We start from the raw sequence: 22,131 nt of genomic DNA, 5'->3' as shown, positions 1-22,131 counted from the left end.
CACGGTGAACCTGTCTGCTGGACATCAGCAGCCCATTAACAACTTGATATCCTTAAACACCTTTCCCAGGTTCATCCTAATAGTATCACAGATCCCGCCCCCCTCGTGGTTCCAAGTAGATAGGGCATCAATGCCTCCATGTCTCACTTCCCATTGCCGCCATAACCCCAGAAAATGAGCAGGTCATCGATATCATCTGCAGGCATTTGCCTGGACAAATGGTGCTCAAACTATACAACCAAGTGGTGTTGAGTGGTGTTGTTTGAACAGTAACAATAATCGTATAAGAAAATCACCTTTGATGGCTCAGACAACATGGCACTCCTGGTTCGTATTCTTAGGGCCTGTATACTAACTTTTGTGGATGCATGATTCTTGGGGGAACACACCCAGCATTAAAGGACCAGACTGTTGAATTATTGTGGATCTTCCACCAACATTCCTGGAAATCTTTATCTCCCCACTCGTGATCAAGTCTAAATTACATGAAGGGTCCACCTACATGAGCAGTTCCACATTTCCAAACTTGGTTTTCCCTGTGTAGAGCAAGGAAGTGTAAAATACTCCTGCTATGCAATGATTCCAAGAGAAGCAGCCAGATATTAGCCGCTGTTGAAAGCTAGCAGATTGCATAGAAAGCCAATGGTTTTCCATCAGCATGAAAATCAAATGCTGGTAGAAAATTCCTTCTGTGTGGGCAGATGGAGCAAGAAGTGGAGGCCCAAATAGGAATCCACTCTGTGGCACATCTGATCAAGCAAAATCTCTACAGTGCACAATAGGTGTTAAATCAGCCTCAATTTGGTTCCTAAATTTGACACCTGATATTGTGCTCAGTGGATTGGAAATTGGGGGCCAATGACTTTCCCAGACACCTATCACACCCCACCCCCCCCAGATAATAACTCTCATAGATGTATGGGGTCTCATTTCAACATGTATACATTCATTTGCGATATCTTTATCTATCAATATATGTAATATTTTATGATTAAAAAGCTGCAAATAAAGAATGAAAAAACAGTGTTTATCATTAGTGGAGGTAATCCTGCAGTGGAACTTCAAAAAGGTCATGCCAATTGATATAATACAATTAAAGAGGGTTTAGAAATGCTACATGAAAGTAACAATGTTTTGAACAACAACTCAGATCAACACTCTATGTGGAATGAAGACGTTCAAGTGCATTACATTTGGGAATAAAACTGGCAGTCTTAATACAGGCCATGAGAACTCAGTTGTCCTCCTTTCATAAACTTCAGAAAGGTGAACAACTAAGTCTTCCTTGCCCAATTCGATGATTTACAGTACAGGTTGAAAACAGATGTCTGCAATATGTAGTGTAACCCACTGAGCTGTTTATGAAAGAGTTATGGGAAGGGAGATTATATTAATATATTGCAAATCCATATGATCTGCCTACGTACTTTTTTGTAAGACAAATGTGGTGGGTTCGAAGAAGGAGTTAGACACATTGAAGACATGGTGTACTCATTTTAATAGAAATTATAAGAATAATGCCTATCTGTCCCTACAGCTAAAGGGGATACCCTACCTATCTAAAGGAACTAAAGGTGCTCGTCAGATAAACATGTCCTCCATCCCAACTAACTCTACCTGACCCTACCACTAATCATAACTAAAGTAACGAGGCCAAGATAATGTCTCTTCTGCTCCTGGTCTACGCTTCTCTTTGGATCGTATTTTAATATACAGGTTCCTTCTTGGCACTTACAGTTCTTAGTGTCATCTCCTTTGATAGTCTCTCTTATTAACTCTTGTAGTTCTTCAAAATAACCCATGGTCTTTGTGCTTTCTGTCTAGTCACTCTGGTTTTCCTAAGTTACGGCTGCATTTATTCCCTTCATGGCTTCTCTTGCTAAGGATTCTCTCTCTAAAGGTGTCTCTCTTGTATCTCGGTCACCTATGAGCTTTATCTTGCTTTTCTCGTTCTGCGTTTCAGGGTTGTGTTTTCTCCAGGATTCAAATTTGAACAAATAGGGGGATTGCCCTCCCTCCCAGGGTTTTAGTTTCCACTCTCTGTTGGCTCCCCACCTGGGCTGTTCAAAACTCTCTTTTAATCATTGCTCATATCCCTTGTTTACTGGTTTTGTCAGTGCTTTTTTGTCCTCAAGGCTGGGATGAGTTTCCCTCTTCCAGTGACCACGGTCTTCCCCTACCGGGTTGTTTGTTATTTGCTTACTCAGCTTTTTATAGTTTCAGTCATTCACCTTTATATTTACTCTTTTGTACTTATACTGTATTGGGATAAGTTTCCTCTGGCATATAATGATCCCCCAGCGGCCTCCCGGTATTCCTAATTCTCCCGGTATCTCTTGTTATATGCGGAAAGGTTGCAGGGCTCACTTCTCTCTCGGGTACTGCTCTTCGCTACTCTCACTGATCGGATCTCTGTTCTCCGTTCTTCGTCGGGTGTCTGCCATCCACAGACGATCAGGAGTTGTTCTGGCTTGCCATTGTGGTAGTCTCTGCACCGTTCTTCAGGTGGCCTGCCCAGCACTCTGCATATGTGGTTGCACCACTACCAGGTTCCTCTTCCTTTTCTTGCTGCTCGCTTATCTTTCCTTGTGGTTTAACACGCCAGGCCTCTGGCATTTCACACTGGGTTTCTTTGACTCTTTCAAAAGTGGTGGGCTCATCGATCTGCCTTGACTCCACCTCCACAAGGCGTGATGGGGTCAGGGATCTTCCCCTACGCATAGGACTCTCCTTCCCTCCTTCTGCTCAGACTCATTGCAGTTAAATACAGGTCTCTGGTTAAAGAGACATTTTCCTTTCTTTCTTCGCAGGTGTTTCTATTTACATTGCCTTCAGGCAAACATAAAGTTGCCACACCATTCTTTATAGAAGGCAGTCCCATACATGCAGCTATGATACTTGATTTAGGGAGTTATTCAAAGGAACAGGAGTTCTTATCTCGAAAGGGGGAGTCTCTCCATGTGAGGTCCCACCTGCCTCTACCCCTAGGGAGGATCTTCAAGATGCAGGCTCACCTCCCTAGTCTCACAGGTGGAGTCTCCCCCTTGGGAAGAAGGGATGAATACCTGTGATTTATCACATAACTTAGTGGGTTAACGGGTCTGTTTTTGATATCTGTGTTACTAATCACACACCTACAGTTAAGTGCAGTAATCAGATGAAAGAGTCTTGTCTGGGAGCTAACTTATGCTCCCCCTCCAAAATCAACAGGACTAACATGCCACACATATCTACATGTACAAATAAAATGGTTTGATACATGGCATTGAAAGGCCTTGTAATTCTGCAACATAAACATAATGGCAATGCATAGCTTCAAAACAGGGGTGAAAATGTGCATTAGTGTTGTGCATTCTCCTGCTCTGTAATGCATTTTAGCAAAACATTTTTTATGCTTTGCAAGTTTGCCTATACCAATAGGCAAAATGCACAAATTACAGGTGCAAATCCACACATTTTTAAGCTACAAAGTGACAAAAGGACAGACTTTGGCAGGAGGCTAACTGATGAATCCATGCACTGTTGTGTATCACTAAGCAACACACACACTGACCCATCATGCATGGCTGGTGCTTGCCAATGGGCAGACAGGTACAATTGAGAGATGCTTGTGGAGAGGGATTTACCCAGGCCCTGGGTTTCAATTCAGATCATTATTAGTGTGTTTGCATAAAGAGTGGTATGTCAAAGAGTTCTAAACATATTTGCTCCCTAAACAGATTGTCCAAAGCTGTCCTGTGCAACCTGGCAGATGCACGGACTACCTCCAGATTCCAAGTGAGTGGACAGAGCTTCTGGGACAATCAAGCCATGAATTTAATTGCTGCTCCAGTCATACCAAAGCTTTGCCCTCATATCATCAATCTCGGTTCTGAAGCTATTTGCGGACGTGAAAAACCCACTTGACATGAAAGCTACTAAATACTGTTGGTGGTCCCTGGATTTCCCCAAGCACAACAGTAATTAGAACCCATGGAATAAGGGTAATAGAGCAGAGGAAGAGCTGGTAACACATCAGCTGAGCCCCTGGAACTGTTTGTAGAGAGGGAAATTAAACTTGCCATTCTTTGTCAAGGGGTTTGAACGTACAAAGTTTTGATCGCTGGTTAGACTAAACCTGGCACAATGCAACATCCCCTCAAGACCAACCCTTGAGGCAAATTCTTGCTCATAGTTCACATAATCTTTGAGACCATATAGTCTACGGTATTTATGTTCCAGACTGAAAAGGATTTTTGGCAGGGGGAGAAAATTTAAAACATCAGCGCTGGCACAAAGGCTGATATGTGTGGATTCGGCTGCGGGTGAATGCAAGGTGTGGGTCGCCTGCCAAGCTTACCACAGTTATACATTACAAAACAGGGGCTGCATTCACACTGAGCACAAATCACAATAGTCCATACGTAAATTGCATGTATTTAATTGATTGTCGAGTTAGCCTGACACGTGTTTCGAGCTATGTGCCCTTCGTCCGAGGCTGAACACATACCATACAGTAAAGTTTATGGCCACGCCAATATACTGTATCCATTTGTGTTGAACAGAACAAAGCCAAGAGGCAGTTTGACAGGGCGAGAAAAACAATAGCCGCATAGTATTACATGTAAAATGTTATACATTAGAAGCAATACAAATATCGGAAATGTGCATTTACAGAAAAAAACTCCAAAATTGCACCACTGTTGTAAAGTTTTTTTTTACATATACGGTTCCATATATATATATGTTGGCACTCCCATGTGCCCACTACAATTGTAGATGAATGATACCAATACAGCCATTGAGTGGTGAAATGTACAGCATACCAAGTTCACATCATGTCATGCTCAGTAAGAAGATAAGGGGCGCTCTTTGGATGGGACACTCATCTTCCTTAATTGCAAGTAGTCTGATAGAAGATGCTGCATCGCTTTGCACTGCTGATTTTGTGTGTTGTCTGAGGGATTGTTCTGAACCATCAAATGGAAGCCATGAGCATCTCTGATATGAACTTACAATAGAGGACATTTTTGGAAACATCTAACTGTTGCAATTGACATACTTGTACCTGCATGACCTTGTGTATCATATGGGGGTAGTATGAATATAGGGGCATGACTAACCTTGTCATTGTATTGATGTGTGTGCATAAGTAAGATGGGATTCCAAAATCTAACCTCTGAGGTGGATTTTGGCAAGCCAGCCTATTATGGTGAACATGGAGACACTGAGGACTATCAAAACACAATCAAGGTAAGGTAGCATTCAGCTTTAGGAGGAGAAAGAAAGCATATACATCAATAACCAGTGAAAGACATGCACACAGATGCATGCGGTAAGGCTTCGCCCCCGGTGCGCTTTTATGAGCTTTGTGATTTATATTTAGTGTTCTACACATTATTATTTCCTTTTGGGATGGAGTCCTACTCCCCTCCCTGGCGGGTGACTGGGTGCCTCATCTCCTGGAAGCACGACAATTCTGGTGTTTTATTTAATTTTTTTTCAGTTAGCTACTTGTTTACTTTCATTTCCTTGTAGCCAGTGGATGCACTGGGTGCCTGGCCTCCTGGAACTCTGAGGCTCTACTCGGCTGCAGTCCTCTTTTTATTTTCTTACACCGAGACACATTGCCGGCAGAAAGCTCCTCCTACTCACTTCCTGGAGCGCTAGAGGATTGGCCATTTCTGAGCTCTTGGCCCATGAAGTATGCAGTGGATGCACACGGTAAATTTTCACCCGGAGCGCTTTTATGAGCTTTGTGATTTATATATAGTGTTCTACACATTTTTATTTCCTTCTAGGGTGTGGCCCTATTCCCTTCCTCCCTACCTTGGCGGGTGACTGGGTACCTCATCTCCTGCAAGCATGCCAATTCTGGTGTTTTATTTAAATTTTATTTTAGTTAGTTACTTTTTTACTTTCATATCCTTGTAGCCAGTGGATGCACAGGATCAGAGGGTGCGTGGCCTCCTGGGACTCCGAGGCTCGACTCAGCTGCAGTCCTCTTTTTATTTTCTTACACTGACACGCATTGCTTGCAGGAAGCTCCTCCTACTAACTCCCTGGAGTGCTAGAGAATTGGCCTCTGTAATACCATGTGTCCATTTAATCAACAGACCACCCGACGGCACAGCGGTCGGGCACAGCGGACGAGGCTTTGTCGCACCTAAGTTAAGCATAAATTAAGCCCGTCTGTGCCTGTCCGTGCTACGGACAGGCAGGAATGCTGGACCACTAGTGGCAGGGTAAGCTATAGTAGCAACAAGCTACCCCAGATCTTACCCCATTACAGAGTTAAGGCGTAGTGTAAACTGGCTGTCTGTCCCCCAAAGAATCGGCCTCTAAACCCTCTCACTTACATTCAAATGCTTACACAACCTAGCACCCAAGTGCTTGTGTGATAAATTGACATGGAAATCCTCAGACCGGCATTGCAGATCCTCATACTCCAACTGCCTGATCATCCCTAGGTTGAAGCTCCAAAAGGCAGGTGGCAGCAGTTTCCCAGTCCTTGCTGCCAAAATCTGGAATTCCCTACCAGCAACTCTCAGAGACGCACCTTCCTTCCACTTATACAGAAGTCAGGTAATAAATAACCTGGCTCAAATTGACCCATCATCCATACTGATTAACTCCTCACACTGAATGGTATACATTGGAAATCTTTCCCGTATACCCTGTCAATTGTATCACATCATCGCTATGTAAATACTTCTCCTTAACTCACTGTTACCCTCTTGTAAATTACCCCCTGTATGCCTTTGTAATTACTGTGCTTTACTTTCCTGTATAACCCTGTCAATTGCATCACATCATCAGTATGTAAACACTTATCTGTAACTAACTGTTATCCTCTTGTAAATTACCCACTTTATGCCTATGCAATTACTTATTCTTTATCTCTGTAAGAAATGCGCCCAGATGCCAAAGGGCTTGGTGCGCTATATAAATAAAATACAATACAATAGATAAACCTTGGTAGGTCTTGCTCCTATTCGCACAGAATTTCTGGTGAATTTTAATAAAAAGCCCACGTTGGCTACTATCCACCCCAAAGTCGTGGAAAAACATGTTTTTAAAGGGTTTTTGTTAAATACTCGCTCTATGGTGGCGCATGCAGTCTCCTTATTTGAGTTTATACAAGATAACTCCCCTGACATCTTATGTCTCACTGAGACTTTGCTGACTGACAGCTTTGCGCCAACTCTGTCGGATCGGAGGTACTCCCGGATGGATATATCATAATACACCTTCATCATTTAGCACTTCACCCCAGTGGGGTAGTTGCCATTATTTCTTAAACTATCTTTGCTATTACCATGGTCGCTTTACCACATAGCCTATGTCTAGAAGCTCTGCTTTTTTGTTGGGTGGTGGATAGTTCCTATTGTTTGCATTTCTTGATGGCCTATCGCCCCTCAGGTTCCTACTCTGCTTTCCTCGCCCCGTTTCTCGATCCGATTGCCTCCTGTCAAATCAGGTTTTCAAATGCAATCATAATGGGTGATTTTAATATTAGGTACACTACCCCTCTTGCCCCCACTCTGGCCCAGTTTTTCGATTCCATGAGAGATTTCGGTTTCCAACAGTGGGAACTTGAAGCTACCCATACTTTGGGTGGAATCCTCGATCTAATCTTCTTTGTGGAATCAGCCATTTCTGTGGCTCCAGCTATACAAGAATTGTGGTCAGACCACTATATGATACCATTTGCAGTGCATACCCCATGTAGGGATGCTATTACTTTTCCAACCACTGCTATGAAACACAATTGGCGTTCCGCTAACCTTTCACTTATGGCATCTTTTATTAATAGGGAATATTGGAACTTCGCACAACTTGACCTTTCCACTCTATCGAAGATCTTGCATGAGGCCGCCGTCTTGACAGCACCCCTGAAACCAACTCGCCTCAAAAAACATCTGCTTCATGGTTCTCAGACAAACTTAGAGCAGCTTGCTTGAAGCTAAGGCAAGTGGAACGTAAATGGCGCTCCACCTATAATTCTGAAGATAAGCTGGCCTATCTCCAACCCATCAGAAAATAGCATCTACACATCCGGCTGCCAAACAAGCCTTTTTTACCTCCAAAGTGGCGTCGGCACTTTGCCAATCCAAAGACTTATTCACAGTAGTCAAATCATTCTCATCTTCTCATTTTTCACCGACAGTGACTCCCACTAAACATTTGTGCAATTTGCTGAGTGAGTTTTTTGCAACTAAGATTGCAGACATCCGCAATTTCATTTCCTCCAGTGCCCTGAGTTGGCCTTGCACCATGGCGACTGACTTGCCTGCCTCTGATCCCCCTCTCTGGTCCCATTTCCCTGAATCTTCCACAGAAGATGCGTCTAGGGCAGCAACTTCACTGAAGTCTGCAGCCCCTTTTGACCCTGTTCCATTAAAAGTCATAAAAGTTATTCTGCCTATGATCAACTCTTAGGATACAGCAGCAGTAAATCTTTCTCTCCAATCGGGCGTTAATTCCACCAACATTAGGTAAGCAGTTGTTTTCTGCTACTTAAGAAACCTTCCCTGGACGCCTCAGTTCTAGCTAACTACAGGCCTATTTCTCGCCTTCCTTTTGTGATGAAACTATTGGAATCTTTGGGATCACCCCTACTCTCTTCCTTCCTGGAGTCTTCTTCTTTCTTTGACCACTTTCAATTGGGCTTTAGCCCAGGTCGTGGGACAAAGAGTGTCCTGGTTTTGGTGGTTGATGATCTCACTATGCTGGTTGACCAGGGGGGAGTGGCCGCTCTAATATTGTTAGATCTATCGGCGGCTTTTGACACTGTCGACCACTCCATCCTTGTGTCCCACATGGTATCAGCAGGCCACTTTACCCTGTCCTAGCATGGTTTTTATCTTTACTATCTGATAGGGGTCAAGCCATCTCTCTTCCTCCCTTCCTGTCCCCTGTCTTTTCACTTCCTTGTGGCGTCTCCCAGGGCTCCCCCTTGTTCCCAATGATATTTAATATGTACATTCTGCCATTGATTCATCTCATCCACTCCTATGGCTTCCGGTGCTACTCCTCTGCTGATGACACCCAGATCCTGGTCCATTTAGATCTTGACCAGGCTGGGATGTCTTCCCGTCTGTGTGAGTGCCTGTTGGCTAGATTGGGGGGCAATTGGCTGAAATTAAATGGGACAAGACAGAGATCCTGGTGGTGGGTTTTCCTCCTGATTCTTCCCTTTGGTCCTCTTCTTTTTGGCCCTCTGATTTCAGGGTGTCATCTACTCCTGTAACTGTGGTCAGGAACTTGGGCATCCATCTCACTTTGTCACTATCCATGATGGCTCAGGTTAACGCAGTATATAAGTCAGGTCACTTCCAACTGCGTGTACTCCGTGGGGTATTACCCTATCTCCCTTTCCGTATTCACCCCCGGGTTGTTGCTGCAGTTGGATCAGTCGTATTGACTACTGTGGGATACATCTACAACCAAGCAGAACTCCCCTACTTCACCAAACCACATCTCAGCAGTCACCGGCAGAATGGCTGTGCTTGCGCTGTTGAGCACTATCGCCTTGCCTTAAAAACTATGTTTTGCAGTCAACAAAATAATGGCTGCGCTGTCTTTGCCAAGCACATATGGGGCAAGATGGACCATGGAACACACCGATAAAGTCTGCCAGTGTGTTCCTTATTTTCACCAAAGAAAATAATTGAAATGCGGTGCTCCTCTGCTGCTAGCTCAAAATTTCCAATTGTAAAAGGAAATATTTAGCATTTAAAATGATGGCGCCCTGATGCCTTTTTCCACCGTTTCAGCTATACACAGTTGGTTCCAGTGAGACTCAGCTATGCCCAGCCATATTCAGGTTGTGCTCCAGCAAAAGAAAGCATTTCTCACTGAATGATAGGCTGTGTTAGGCAAGATCTGTGAAATCACAAAGAACTTTAATCCCAGCCGTACGGAATAATGCTTTACTTTGCAACAAAATATCACAGCTGAACTCTTCAAAAGAAGCCCTATTTCTCTGTGCTTCTGTTAGTGTCAGTGAACCTTTGCCTTGAACAGATTGCTGTGTATGAGAAATTGACTAGGGCTGCAAAGAATGTTTAGAATCTAGATAGAAGAGAAAACCGCATTGGAAGTGACAGCAAAAGGAAAATTCACCACATGTAAAAATGGTTGCTTTTTACAAACAAGAAACATTTCTGTTTAAAAAGAGTAAATGGTTGAGTTAAGGCACTGTCCTTGCCTAGAAATGTAAGGGAGTTTTGTTTGAAAACATATATAGGGTGTTTTATTTCAACAGACTTGCTTCTGATTCAGAAAAAATTAAATAAGTAAATAAATAAGTGCATTTACAGTGGAGCCACCAAACAGGTTTTCCTGACCTGGCTTCAAAGGACATTTGCTTTCTGGGAACAGGATTTGCCTTCCCCCAAAGGGCCAGGCCCTTGGAAACTATGAATGCACCAAGAGGAAGCTTCTCACACGCTCGTCAGACTTTGTGACTGGGCTCTAGGCTGGTACAAAAGATTTCTGGGACCCTTAGGTATAAAGTCCGGGTAACACCTCTCCTCTGCTGCAACTGCCAGGATCAAAGAAATCATCATGACAACCTCTGTGCTAGTGGGCCAGCTGAAGACATTTGGCTTAGAGAATTGGAAAACTGCCCCTCTTTCGGGGTAGAGCTGGCCACCTGGTTTTAAAGACATTTCTTTTTAAAACTTGTATTTTTGTAACCTGAGAATGTAGGAATGTGAAATGTTGACAGTATGAATGTAGATTTTATGCTTTTAAAATAAGACGATATAGACCTTTCTGTCAGGTTGTGGACTGAAATGGCAGATAAATGACATTTCAGGGAAAAGTGCAAAGGACCTGGTTATGAAAGTTGGATGAAAGTATGACCCACATTAATGTGCTTCAATGTACCGAATTATACATAGTATATATAGGTGAACTATTTTCCATGGAAATGGAGAAAGATTTCTACAATGAGTAAATAGCATCTCACCGTCTTGGGATTTGGATCAGCATGTGTATTATAAGATATGTAATCTGCCCGTATACATTTCCTGATGATGACATGTGTGCAAAAAGTAACTTTGATAGAACAAAGCACATTGTAAAAACACCCCACACAACTGAGTTGTCTCCTTCAAATCCAATCTGCTTCCAGGGAGGAGGCGACATATATTGGCTGACCTATCTGATTCTTGGGGGTAGATCTAACCAAAGCCTGCCCCGATTATATAATCATGTGATGTCACCCGCTTTATAAAAGGTGGAAGCTCACAGAGACAAAAGACAGAATCTTCTGAATTTTCCAGCTGCAGCGTATCCAGACATTTCATCTTCATCCTACAAAATTCTAGTTTACCCTGCCAGGCCAGAGCATAGCTGATCCTATCCAGGCAGAACCAACCTTCAGAACTAAACCCCATAACAAAATCCCACTAACTCAGGGAGAAAGGGGGAAAAGCTGTGATACCATTTTTGAGAGTATTCTGTGACCAGACCGGCTTCTTGCCCACCTACCTGCATGCCAGTTGTACCCTCCAGTGACAGACAGGCCCAGCTGTTTTCTATTAGGAGAGCCCAGCCGCGGTGACCAGTGACCATTTCCTTTGATTTCAGAAACCCAGTTGGCTGTTCCAAATCCCAAGCTCAAGTGCTGATTGTGAGTATTACCCCATCCCATAGCAACCCATAGCATACCCCATTTTGATACATTGTCTTTGTTCCACTCTCTTAGTAATCCCATCAATACCTTGATAACCTTTTTAAAACTGTTTGAATTCTCTGTGCATCCTGTCCTTCATCTCCAAGCGTTAGCTCCATTCTTCCACTCATTTCTGTCTTGCATAAGTCCTAAGTCATATTTTGAATAATGTAATTAATTCCCACATAGATCTGAACGCGGTGTGTAAAAGGTTAACATTGCAAATTAGCCTTGGAGCTTACTGTGTCTTTCTTTAACAATCTAGTCATTAAAAACTAGTTTAAGTGAATTTGTCATTTCTTTCCAAACCGATTCTCTCTGTCAATTGCTTTTATTTTTAAAACTGAATGTACTTTCCCTTTGAAAATCTCATCCAATCATTCATCTAGAGTCACTCTTTCATTTCCATATTATCCCTGTGATGTGCATCTATCACCCAGCCCAAAAACCACATTCCGATTCTGTCTATTTCACCAGTTTTCAAACCGTTTTCACATTTAAACCTGTAAAAAGAAGAAAATGCAATTTTCCAACGTGTGATTTTGGCTGCACTGTGTTCTTACTTACTTCCAAGTTTATTATTTGAACTGTATTCCCCTTGTTGGTACTTTGCCTTGTAGTTGCTAGTGTTAGACATCCCTGATACTGCTATAACTCATATTTACCTCATTCATTCAACCGCACGTGTAATTTATTTATTTACCAATTCCAAGAGTTATTTGTTCAATTCCAAGGGGTTTTAGAATCCAATTTTGCCTCTCATTTCATGGGGGAAGGCCTGCTTTTAATTCTGTTTGCTGTCTAGTATACCTGACCCCTTGCTGCTCCTATCCACACAAACTTCGATTAATAAGGTTTTGAGGGAGCATTGCAGGGGGAAATCTTGACTTGGGTGCTGTCTACCCGAACAGTAAAATTGCTCCCATTCATTTGTGCTTTGGATATGTTATAGTAGAAGGACAAACTAAGTTTACTTCATCATTTTACTTGTAATTATCACCCCATTAGTGACTGCTGCCCAATGTTAAATTTGTGTGATTTTCTTGAATTTTAAATAAAAAAATATTGTTTTTCCACCCACCGGCCTGGTTCATGGTCCATTGTGACCAGGGGTATTTGTAAAAGGGGGTGTGGGACGGGTTGGGTGCCAGCTCAATCAGAATTCTAGGAAATAAAGAAAAATGTGTTTTAATTGTGCGCTACATCCTAGGCTAAGGGCAAGAGTCCTGGTTTGGTGTGTGACGCCCGATTGGAATCCTTAACACCACTGCAATGCTCTGTTCCTCGCCCAGTCTTTGGGTGTGATCCCCCGGCTCCAATGTCTTCAGAACTTGGCTGCTAGGGTGGCCACTTTCACCCTTTACAGGGCCCATATTAGTCTGGTACTTTGTGCCCTCCACTGGCTCCCAGTGGCAAAAAGGATTGAGTTTAAATCCTAGTGCATGGTGCAGAAAGCATATTATCACCAAGGGGCTGATTACTTGCAGGACAAATTCAAGCCCTATATGCCAGGGCGCTCTCTTCAATCAGGTGATGCTCTCCTCGTGGCCATTCATAGGTTTCGTCAACTGAGATTTGGGGGGGTGGGCTTTCTCCGTCTCGGCAGCAAAATTCTGGAATGGTCTGCCCACTCCCCTTAGACATGTTAAGAACTGTTTGACCTTTCGTAATTTTCTAAAAACCTGGCTTTTCTAGGCCCTGCGGTGGTCTTGATACTTGCGCCATGATGCCTTCGGGCGACTGTGCGCACTATAAATGCTTTTAACATAACATAAGTACTTATATGCATGAAATGTAGTAAAGAAAATTATAACCACAGAGTAGTTCCCCTAATGCTTAATGAGTCCAACCCTAAGATGGTTTGCGGTCTTGTTCCCTAAAGTCACTAGTTCCAAAGTTATACTTCACCGGTAGGAGTATTAAGAGATTGGATTATACCAGTGGTTAAGATCAAAAATTCAAAAAGGTATAGTAAAGTTAATGTAAGTACATCTGCTCAATTCCAGTCACAAGGATAGGCCTAGGAAGGGATCCTTGACCAGGCCTTCACTGACTAAATTCAGGACATAGTAATTTAGGCACTGGACTTTATGCCCACATAACTCTATAGCGAACATGGGGACAGAAAAGGGTATGTTAACTTACCCGCCCCTCCCCGACTCCGATTTCTCCAGAAACCCCTGCTAGTGTTCTAGATTCTGTTGCGGTCACAGTCTTCTGTGCTTTGTCCTCTCGAGGAAGGCATGGGGCTGCGGGTGCAGAGGTCACTTTCGGGTTCAGGATTTAGCTTTGGTTGGTCGCAGTATTTAGGAACCGGTTCTAGATACCTTCGAGAAGAACACCTAAACAAATAAAAGATGACAATTACTGTGGAGCAGACCACCTCATGGAACCTCCTGCCAGTGAAGAAGACAAGTTAAAACGGGAGTCACCCTGGTCAGGCGCAACAGGCGATCTTCAATAGACCAACAAAGGAACAGGCTCTGCACAGATTCTATCAATGAAAGATGTCTGTAGATGCAGAAACAGGTGTTTATTCACACATACTGAATATCCTCCAAGTTCCAAGGATGCACTCAGAATGACAATGCTGCAGTGAGGTAGCCCAGTAGGTATCCATAGATTTAACCAAATACAATTTCACCTAATCAGAAATCTTCAAATTTCTTTTTCTTTGAATTGGTTAGGTAAGTAGGTACAATTTAAAACATAGATGGGGGTGGTGTAAGGGGGATAGGACAGGGTAAGGGGAAGCGAGGGAAGGGTGGGGGGGTCTCCCCCGCATAATTAAAAACAAATTGAAGAAAAGAAGAAAAAAAAATGTGAAGATTTCCCTTTTAGGTGAAATGTCTTTGATGAAATCCAACCCTGTAGAGAGCTGGTCAGTCCACCAGCTGGTGCAGGGATGCTACCAAAGGCTCCAAAGGCACGGATCCTTGAGCAGGGGTTGGGGCTGTTTGTTCCCACTGGTCCATGGGTCGAAACACCAACTAGGGTCTTCTTGAGATCAGACAGAGGAGCAGGGCTTCACCTCGACTTCACTGGAGTTGGTGCTGGTCAGCTTCAGGGGTTGTCTTTGGATTCTCAACTGCCTACTCTTGTTCATAGAGGGCCTGGCTCCAACGATTATCTGTGGAATGGCTGCAGGAGCTCTCCTCTTATCCAGGATTTGGGCTGGGAGTTTGCCCAATCCCACCAAAGGAAAGGTTCTGCACCATTTAAACTGGCACTGGCTATCCAATCATGGACAGCCACTGGCCACAACATCTACCCAGCAACAGACATTCAGTCGCCATCATGTGTAATGGGATCAGAAAGTCCCAGCCCCCAAATCTTGCCACACCCACAAACCGTCCCTTTGCCAGCGAAAGCAGCAGCTTTCCATAGGAATGGGGTATTCCATATATGGCTAACCTGACAAGGAAGGAAGAAGGTCCAAGAACAATATGGCCAAAAGAGAAGTGAAACCCTCTTGGCACAGCCATCTTTGGGTGCTAGTTACCTTTAGTAGCCATTTGCTGCAAAAGCAAAAGTAAAAGTACACAAGCAAAATTACAAGAACAAGGTAGAAAAATATCGGCTACCATCACCCCATCCTAGGCATATTGTAAAAGTAACCAAAATGCCATTACAGAAAAAGATATAAGGATACAAAGTATCCTAACCGCATTTCACTTTAAGGAGGCATGTGTAATTGTAACAATACAAGAAATTCAAAAGTTCTCTCAGTATTAATAGTTTTATGGGCTGGCCATTTTCCCCATAAGAATGAGAAAAAGGGCACGGGAAGTAAGGCTTTCCTTAGGTCCAAAAAGTCAGGTCAGGAGTTCCTAGCAAAAAGAAAGGGTGTTGCATAGAAGCCTATGATATGTATTTAGCCTATTTTTGTGAACCCCCAGGATTTTATTTATAAATAAATATGAAGAAATCAATATAAATCTATAGTTCTGCCAATTTTGCCAATGAAGAAGATGGTGAGCCCATCAAGTGCTCTCGCTTTGAGAGTCTGCGTGGAACTGAAAAAGATTGGTGTTAAGTCTTGCACTCCCACACTGTGTTAACAAGTCAGAGGCCCTCATTACGAGTTCGGCGGTAACCATGCCACTATTGGCAGCATGGCTGCTGCCGAAATCGCGTTGGGGTCCAGGTCCTCGGAATGAGGACTTACCGGGCCATTCCGAGGTCGGAAGGCCCGGTAATTCCTCCCTCCGAGGACCCGGACCCGGTTCTTCCCCATTCCCATTTCAGCCCCCATAGGGAATGGGAGAGGGAGCAAACAACGGGCCATTACGAGTTGGCCCGTTCTTTGCTCCCTCTTCCCCTCGCGAGACCCGCTCTGCACGTCTGGTGAGACCAGACGTGCAGAGTGGGTCCCGTGAGGGGAACTCCGAATCGGTCGGTACAGGGTTGAGGGCACCGGCACCTTTACCCGTGCAGTTAACCCTGTACCGCCCGACTCGTAATGAGGGCCAGAGTATCAGCAAAGGTGACTATGAATAGTGAACCGTTTGTTCTATGCCCAGAGCGGTGGTGCACTTATGTGTCTGCTGTCCATGGGTAACTACCCACATTTGTTACATGATTATTGTAAATTGTGCCAAACATAGTTCTCTGATGTTTGCACATGCACACTTGGGATTTCCCTGTTTGTGTGGTAATGTTGTCTTTCTGTAGAGGGTACGTGGTGTTTGGTTGTCTGTCAATATCCATATGGCATGGTCTGGAGAAACAGTTTCTTTCTTTATGGTTCGTGGGGGAGCAGTGTTTTCAGGCAGGCCCCTTTCAGTGTATTCCGTTTTTTTCTGTTCCGGGTCCTTCGGTTTCAAGTTCCTAGTTAGCAACCCACCAGTCTGCTCAGATGACACAGAGATTTCTGTGCATTTTCTGTTTTTTGGAAACACTGATGCACACAATTGAACATCATTTTCGAGAGTTTGTCCTGCTTTTCTTGAGCGAGCCCATAGTTTTCTATGGCAAATGTGGAAAAGCAAAAATATGCGGAATGTTAAGATGTAGCCACGTTTTTTTTATTTTTTTGTGTGTGCACGCTACTGCTCAGTTTGTCGTTGCTGATGTAATTGCTGGGCCGACTGCATATAATATAGATTTCCTGTTGACAGATCAGGGAAAGAAAGGGAGAAGCTCGGATATGAATTTTCGCTGAACCTTTTTCGAATTTTCTATGCTAATGACCTCATCCATCACAAAAGCGTCAACCCCCTTCTTGAGGCGATGTCGAGTTTTATGGAAGTGGTGTCATAATGGAAGTGTGGTTGAGCCTCATGCACACTAAATTGTGTGAAGGTGTGGGAACAGACATTTGGAGAACATGGTTTTACATGTAGCTATGTGGTTCTTAGAACAAGCGATAATATAATGATATCACTGTTATCTATGAAGGCCAGAGAGCGGGCCGCATGGTCCCTGTTTCCTTCCGTGCAATCGTTACCAAACGGCGAGATTGTGTCACATGTTAGACTCTTATATTCTCCGTCAATTATGCTCGAAAGATTAACTTTATGTTTAAATAAACGATCATATCATACTCTACAATGCTTTTCACTTTTACTAAATTTAAAAAGGTCAGGCCATGCTGTATGATTGAAAACACTCATGCCACTCTTATCAGCAAGGCATAGTGACGTGGTATTCATCTTTGTACTTTAGTCTCAAGAAAGGAGAGCTTGTTGGTCCAGAATCCAACTGCCAATGATTTTGAATACCTTTTTTAGTATTACTGTTTTGTAGTAGTGTGCATTACATGAAGTGAAATTCCAGAAAATATGTATATGGTTCTTTTGTGTTTGGCTGAAGGCATCTCCGAGACTTTCTAAAAAGGTGCAAAGGTAATGGAAGGCCCCACTTGTCTGCACTGTGTTAGTAGACGCACAGACAATGTCACTCACACTGTATCTATTTGAATACATTTGACAGTTTAGAAAAGTACAATGAATCCAATGGCCATCCACCCTAAGACCAAAGGTTACCCTCACAATACTATTTGCTGCAAATGCCAAAAGGCATACTGTGCCTTGTTCTTGTATTATTTAATTCGAGTAACATGATCATATCATAGACAGTGAGATTTGCAAAGTTGGATGAGTGGGGGATGTGACAACCACCTTTGAGACACTTCCCAGCACATATCTTTGTGAATAGTGTGTGCTGTCTTCTAAATGTATGTTAATCAGTTCATGGCTTGCCATCCCGTAATAGTAATTCGTTCTGTAGATTACAGGTATCCTTTGTGCATGGCCGCAGTGCTTGTACCAAGCCCATAGGCATGGCACATTTATGTTTCTTCTGTCCATGGACAGCAGTCCGCATTTGTTGCCTTGTTATTTTATATTGTGCCAAACATAGTTTTCAGATGTTTGCACATGCGCATTAGGGATATCCCTGTTTGTGTGGTTATGTGGCTTTTCTGCAGAGGGTAAACGGTGTTTCGGTTGAATCTCAATACCGCTACGGCTACGGCTGGAGCAATAATTTGTTTCTTTTTGGTTTGTGGGGGAGCACTGTTTGAAGGCGGGTTCTTAACCTTTTTTTTCGCATTTCCTATGCTATCTGACTTCTTTTGTTGCAAGTTCTTAGTATGCAGACTGAGACCCATCAGTCTGCTTAGTCATTAGCGAGGTTTCCGGGGCATTCTCTGTTTTTTGGCAATACCCCGGTACATAGCCGTTTCATCATTTTTCAGACAGTGTCCTGCTTTTCTAGAGTGAGGGCAAAGTTACCGAAAAAGCAGAGGTGGTATTTTAAATATAGACTAGTACTTAATGTTTGTGCACAACAGCTCAGTTTGTCGCTGATGATGGAATAGTTGTGCCAACTTCATAGGATATAGATTTCCTGTATTGACGGTTCAGGGAAAGAAAGGGAGAAGCTGTCAAATTTGAATTTTCGTCTGAACGTTTGTCAATTTTTTGTGGTAATGACCTCATCCATCACAAAAGCGTCAATCTCCTTCTCGATGTAGAGTTCTGTATGATTGGCTTCATAATAGAACTGTTGTCGATCTTCATGCAAAGGTGTGGGATTAGACAGTTTCAGAAAATGGCTTTCCATGTAACAATGCATTTTTTGTTACAAGCAAAAAAATGATTATATCAGTGAAGAGCAGAGAGCGGGCAGCATGCCTGTTTCCTTTCATGCAATCGTTATCAAACAGCGAGATTTTGGCTCATTTTAGACCCCTGAGGATTTTGAAAATGATGCTCAAAGCTTACAAAATCAGTGGTATCGTACTTAAGATTGTTTTCCAAAATTACCGAAAATATGGTGCATGCAGTGTGATTGAGGAGTTGATTGACAGCGTACTATTAAACCGTAGTCACGTGGTGTTCATCCTGGAACTGTATTCACAAGAAAGGGTGTATTGGTCCAGAAGTCAACTGCCAACGAATTTGAATCTCTTATTTTATATAACTGTTTTGTATTTGTGTACATTGCATGAAATGGAATTTCAGAGAATATGTAGGTGCTAAGGTCATGGACTCCCCCATCCCCCCTTGTGCTGCGCTGTATTACTAGACATAATGCGGCAAGACAACTTCCATGACGATGTTACTCACACGGTATCTATTTTAATACATTTGACACTTTTGCTGTAAATACGAAAAGACATACTATGTCTTTCTTTGTATATATTAACTCGTCTAACATAATAATTTCATAAAAAATGAGGTTTCCAAATTTGGAGAAGTGGGAGAATGAAGACCTACTGCACAGAAGGTTTTCAAAATGTAATGTAACTGAAAATGCATTAGTATAACATTAATGGATGGGGTTAGTCTGGAATTCCATCGGCTACACCTGCTGCAAAATTCCACAGGCTAAGTAAGGTAAAGGGTTGCCATAAGTGTGGGTTTTGATAGCGCCACGCACACGAAGCTCAAACAAGTTACCCATAAAGAAAAACACATTTGAAGTTGGATATCAAAGAAAGGGGAATGGGTGTTCCTCGAAGCATAGAGGGACTTCTTTTTATTTCCACTGAGACCATGCAACGGGAAGAGATGTGGAGAATCATTTTAACAAGTGTTAGCAAATGCAGCAATGTTGGCTTTTGTGTAGGAATGCAGTAGGGATTTCCCAGGAACTATCATAATGGCACTACCTAGCCACATGATGAAAACACTGGGAAAATAGTGTCAGTGCCTGGGCATATCATGGCAGTGCCTGGCAAATGCCTATGGTATGTCCAGACAAGCACCAATCCTTTTGGTTTTGCCAGTGCTTATTTTCAACATAATTCAGTGTAAGGAACAGAAGCAAGGACACACTTCTTGCTTATAAATTAAGTGGCAGAATGTACACTTGGTTAAGTGCTTTTTGATTACATCAGGATCTGTTTTACATGTCAAATATGCCATTTCGTGTCAGATTACTGGTTAGGAATTACATGGGCTTCCCCTTACAAGCACAAAGCTAGCTCAAAGACACCCCATGGATGTGTGCTGTGGGAGGGGAGGGTCAAGTTGGAGGTGGGTATAGCCAGAGAGACTAGCATTGCCATGGGCAGTCAATGGAGAGTAAAAGTAAACAACACTCAAGGGCTCAGTGCCTCTCTTAGCATCCCATCTATTATGTAATGTCTCCCCCAATGACAGTAGTTTTGGTCTAAAAGCAGCAATTACAACACCACCTAATAGCCAACAATCAAAACTGAGAAACTTGAGGTCTGGCAAGCTTTTCTGGCATCTCAGCAAACATGCTTCTGGGCACCACACCCAATGACACCGATTACAGCAAACTAGAGTGATCACTCACCTTAGCACAGCAAACACAGTCAGATCACATCCCCACCATCCCCAGCATACGCAGATTAGTATATTTTGAAAGACTAGATTTTTACACTGTGACAGCCTTTGCATGTGATTTTAAGTGATCAGTTGGAAGTGGCAAGGGGCTTACACTTAGCCCTTCTGTCACTCGTGGTGTTCTTATGTTTCCAGGGTAAGTGTTCATCAGGTTGGTCATTAATTGGTTCATCGTGTTTTTCATCAAAAAGAACATTACAGAAAAATACGTACCCTGGCTGGCATTGGGAATTCAGAGTGAACCAAGATATGGTCAATTACTACTAAGATCTAGTTCATTGAGAAGGTGCATATCAATTAATGTGTTGGCAGTAATAACACATCCGTAATACCTGTGTTATGTGAACTGTAACTAACACAACACATAAAGGAATTTGCAAGTAGGCACGTGTTCAGCTGACAAAAACCTAATTTAGGGAGTGTTGAGGGTGTGAGGAATTAATGCGAGTGTGAGTACACTCATCCACAGGATATATCGGGTCCCAAACCAAACAACAAACACAACCTTTCCTATTCTGCTGCTTTTCCATCCAACATCATTCCAAACCATCTTCCTGGTTCTATATGTTTCCACTCGTTTCACTCCGTCGACTGTGGGGTACCCCAGGGCACTGTGTAGGGTCGTAAGAGGGGTCAGGTACACATTTGTACAGGGTGGCAGAGGATTATAGGTAAACTGGGAGAGGGCACGGGGAGGCTGTGATGCCAAAGAAGATTTGCATCAGTTGCTCTTCTGTTCTGCAGCTTCTAATGGGTTCCTCCTTGAAAGCATGGCTTGATCTGAGGGTGGGGAGGGGTGTTTGAAGTGTGGTGGCTTGGTTGGAAAAGTGTAGAATATGAACAGATGAATATTTTAGTATCTGGGCTGATGCTGTGTGAGTATTTGCTGGCCGGTGTAAGTAGTATGAGTTGCAAGGGTGACGTATGATCAGTGGTTCAGTGAGGGGAGATTGGTTGTTAGAGCTCAGGTCAATGGATGTTGGGATATTTCTTTCTGATTTGAAAAAACAGACACAATGAAATCTTCTGCTTCTTTGTGGTGATCTGGGATACTTTTAGCATCAATGCCTTCTTTTGCATAAGTGGCCATCCGAGATAACTTTGGGTAATCAGCACCAGAGATGGTTTAATGATTATTTTGTGAGGATGAGGCATCTCTTCCAAGAGTATCAATAAGCATAATTTTCAGTGAATTAGGAGGCAAACCTAGCATGTCTGCTGCTTCTTAGGTGGTCTGGTTGGGAAATGTAATCCTGGGCAGGAGGTGATATGTGTGGTTTACTGTCTAATTGAATAAGCAGCACTCCACATGCTTTTCTTGCTCGATGAACAACATTTAGGAAGATGTTAAGATGGTTTCCCTTGAATCTTGTGACAACTTAGACTGTGTCCTGTTTCTGCACTGCCTGGGATGATGGATGATATGCTGGGCATGTGGTGAGGCTTACTGTTTTTATTTTCTTCTTTTTTCTACATTTTCGACATTTTATTTTGGAAAAAAACAGACAAACATCATGAAATTGATATAGGACAGGCACCATTGATGAACAATGTAGAATGAAGGGTCCAGGCATAGACAACCAATCAGATGCAAATTGCCACAATCACCAGTATTGAATCAGTACTAATGCAACTCTATGACTC

This window comes from Ambystoma mexicanum, chromosome 6q, assembly GCF_040938575.1.
Source record: "Ambystoma mexicanum isolate Mex_15411 chromosome 6q, UKY_AmexF1_1, whole genome shotgun sequence".
In the NCBI taxonomy this organism is placed as follows: domain Eukaryota; kingdom Metazoa; phylum Chordata; class Amphibia; order Caudata; family Ambystomatidae; genus Ambystoma; species Ambystoma mexicanum.
The sequence above is the reverse complement of the archived record's forward strand: the minus strand, read 5'-3'. Positions refer to the sequence as shown.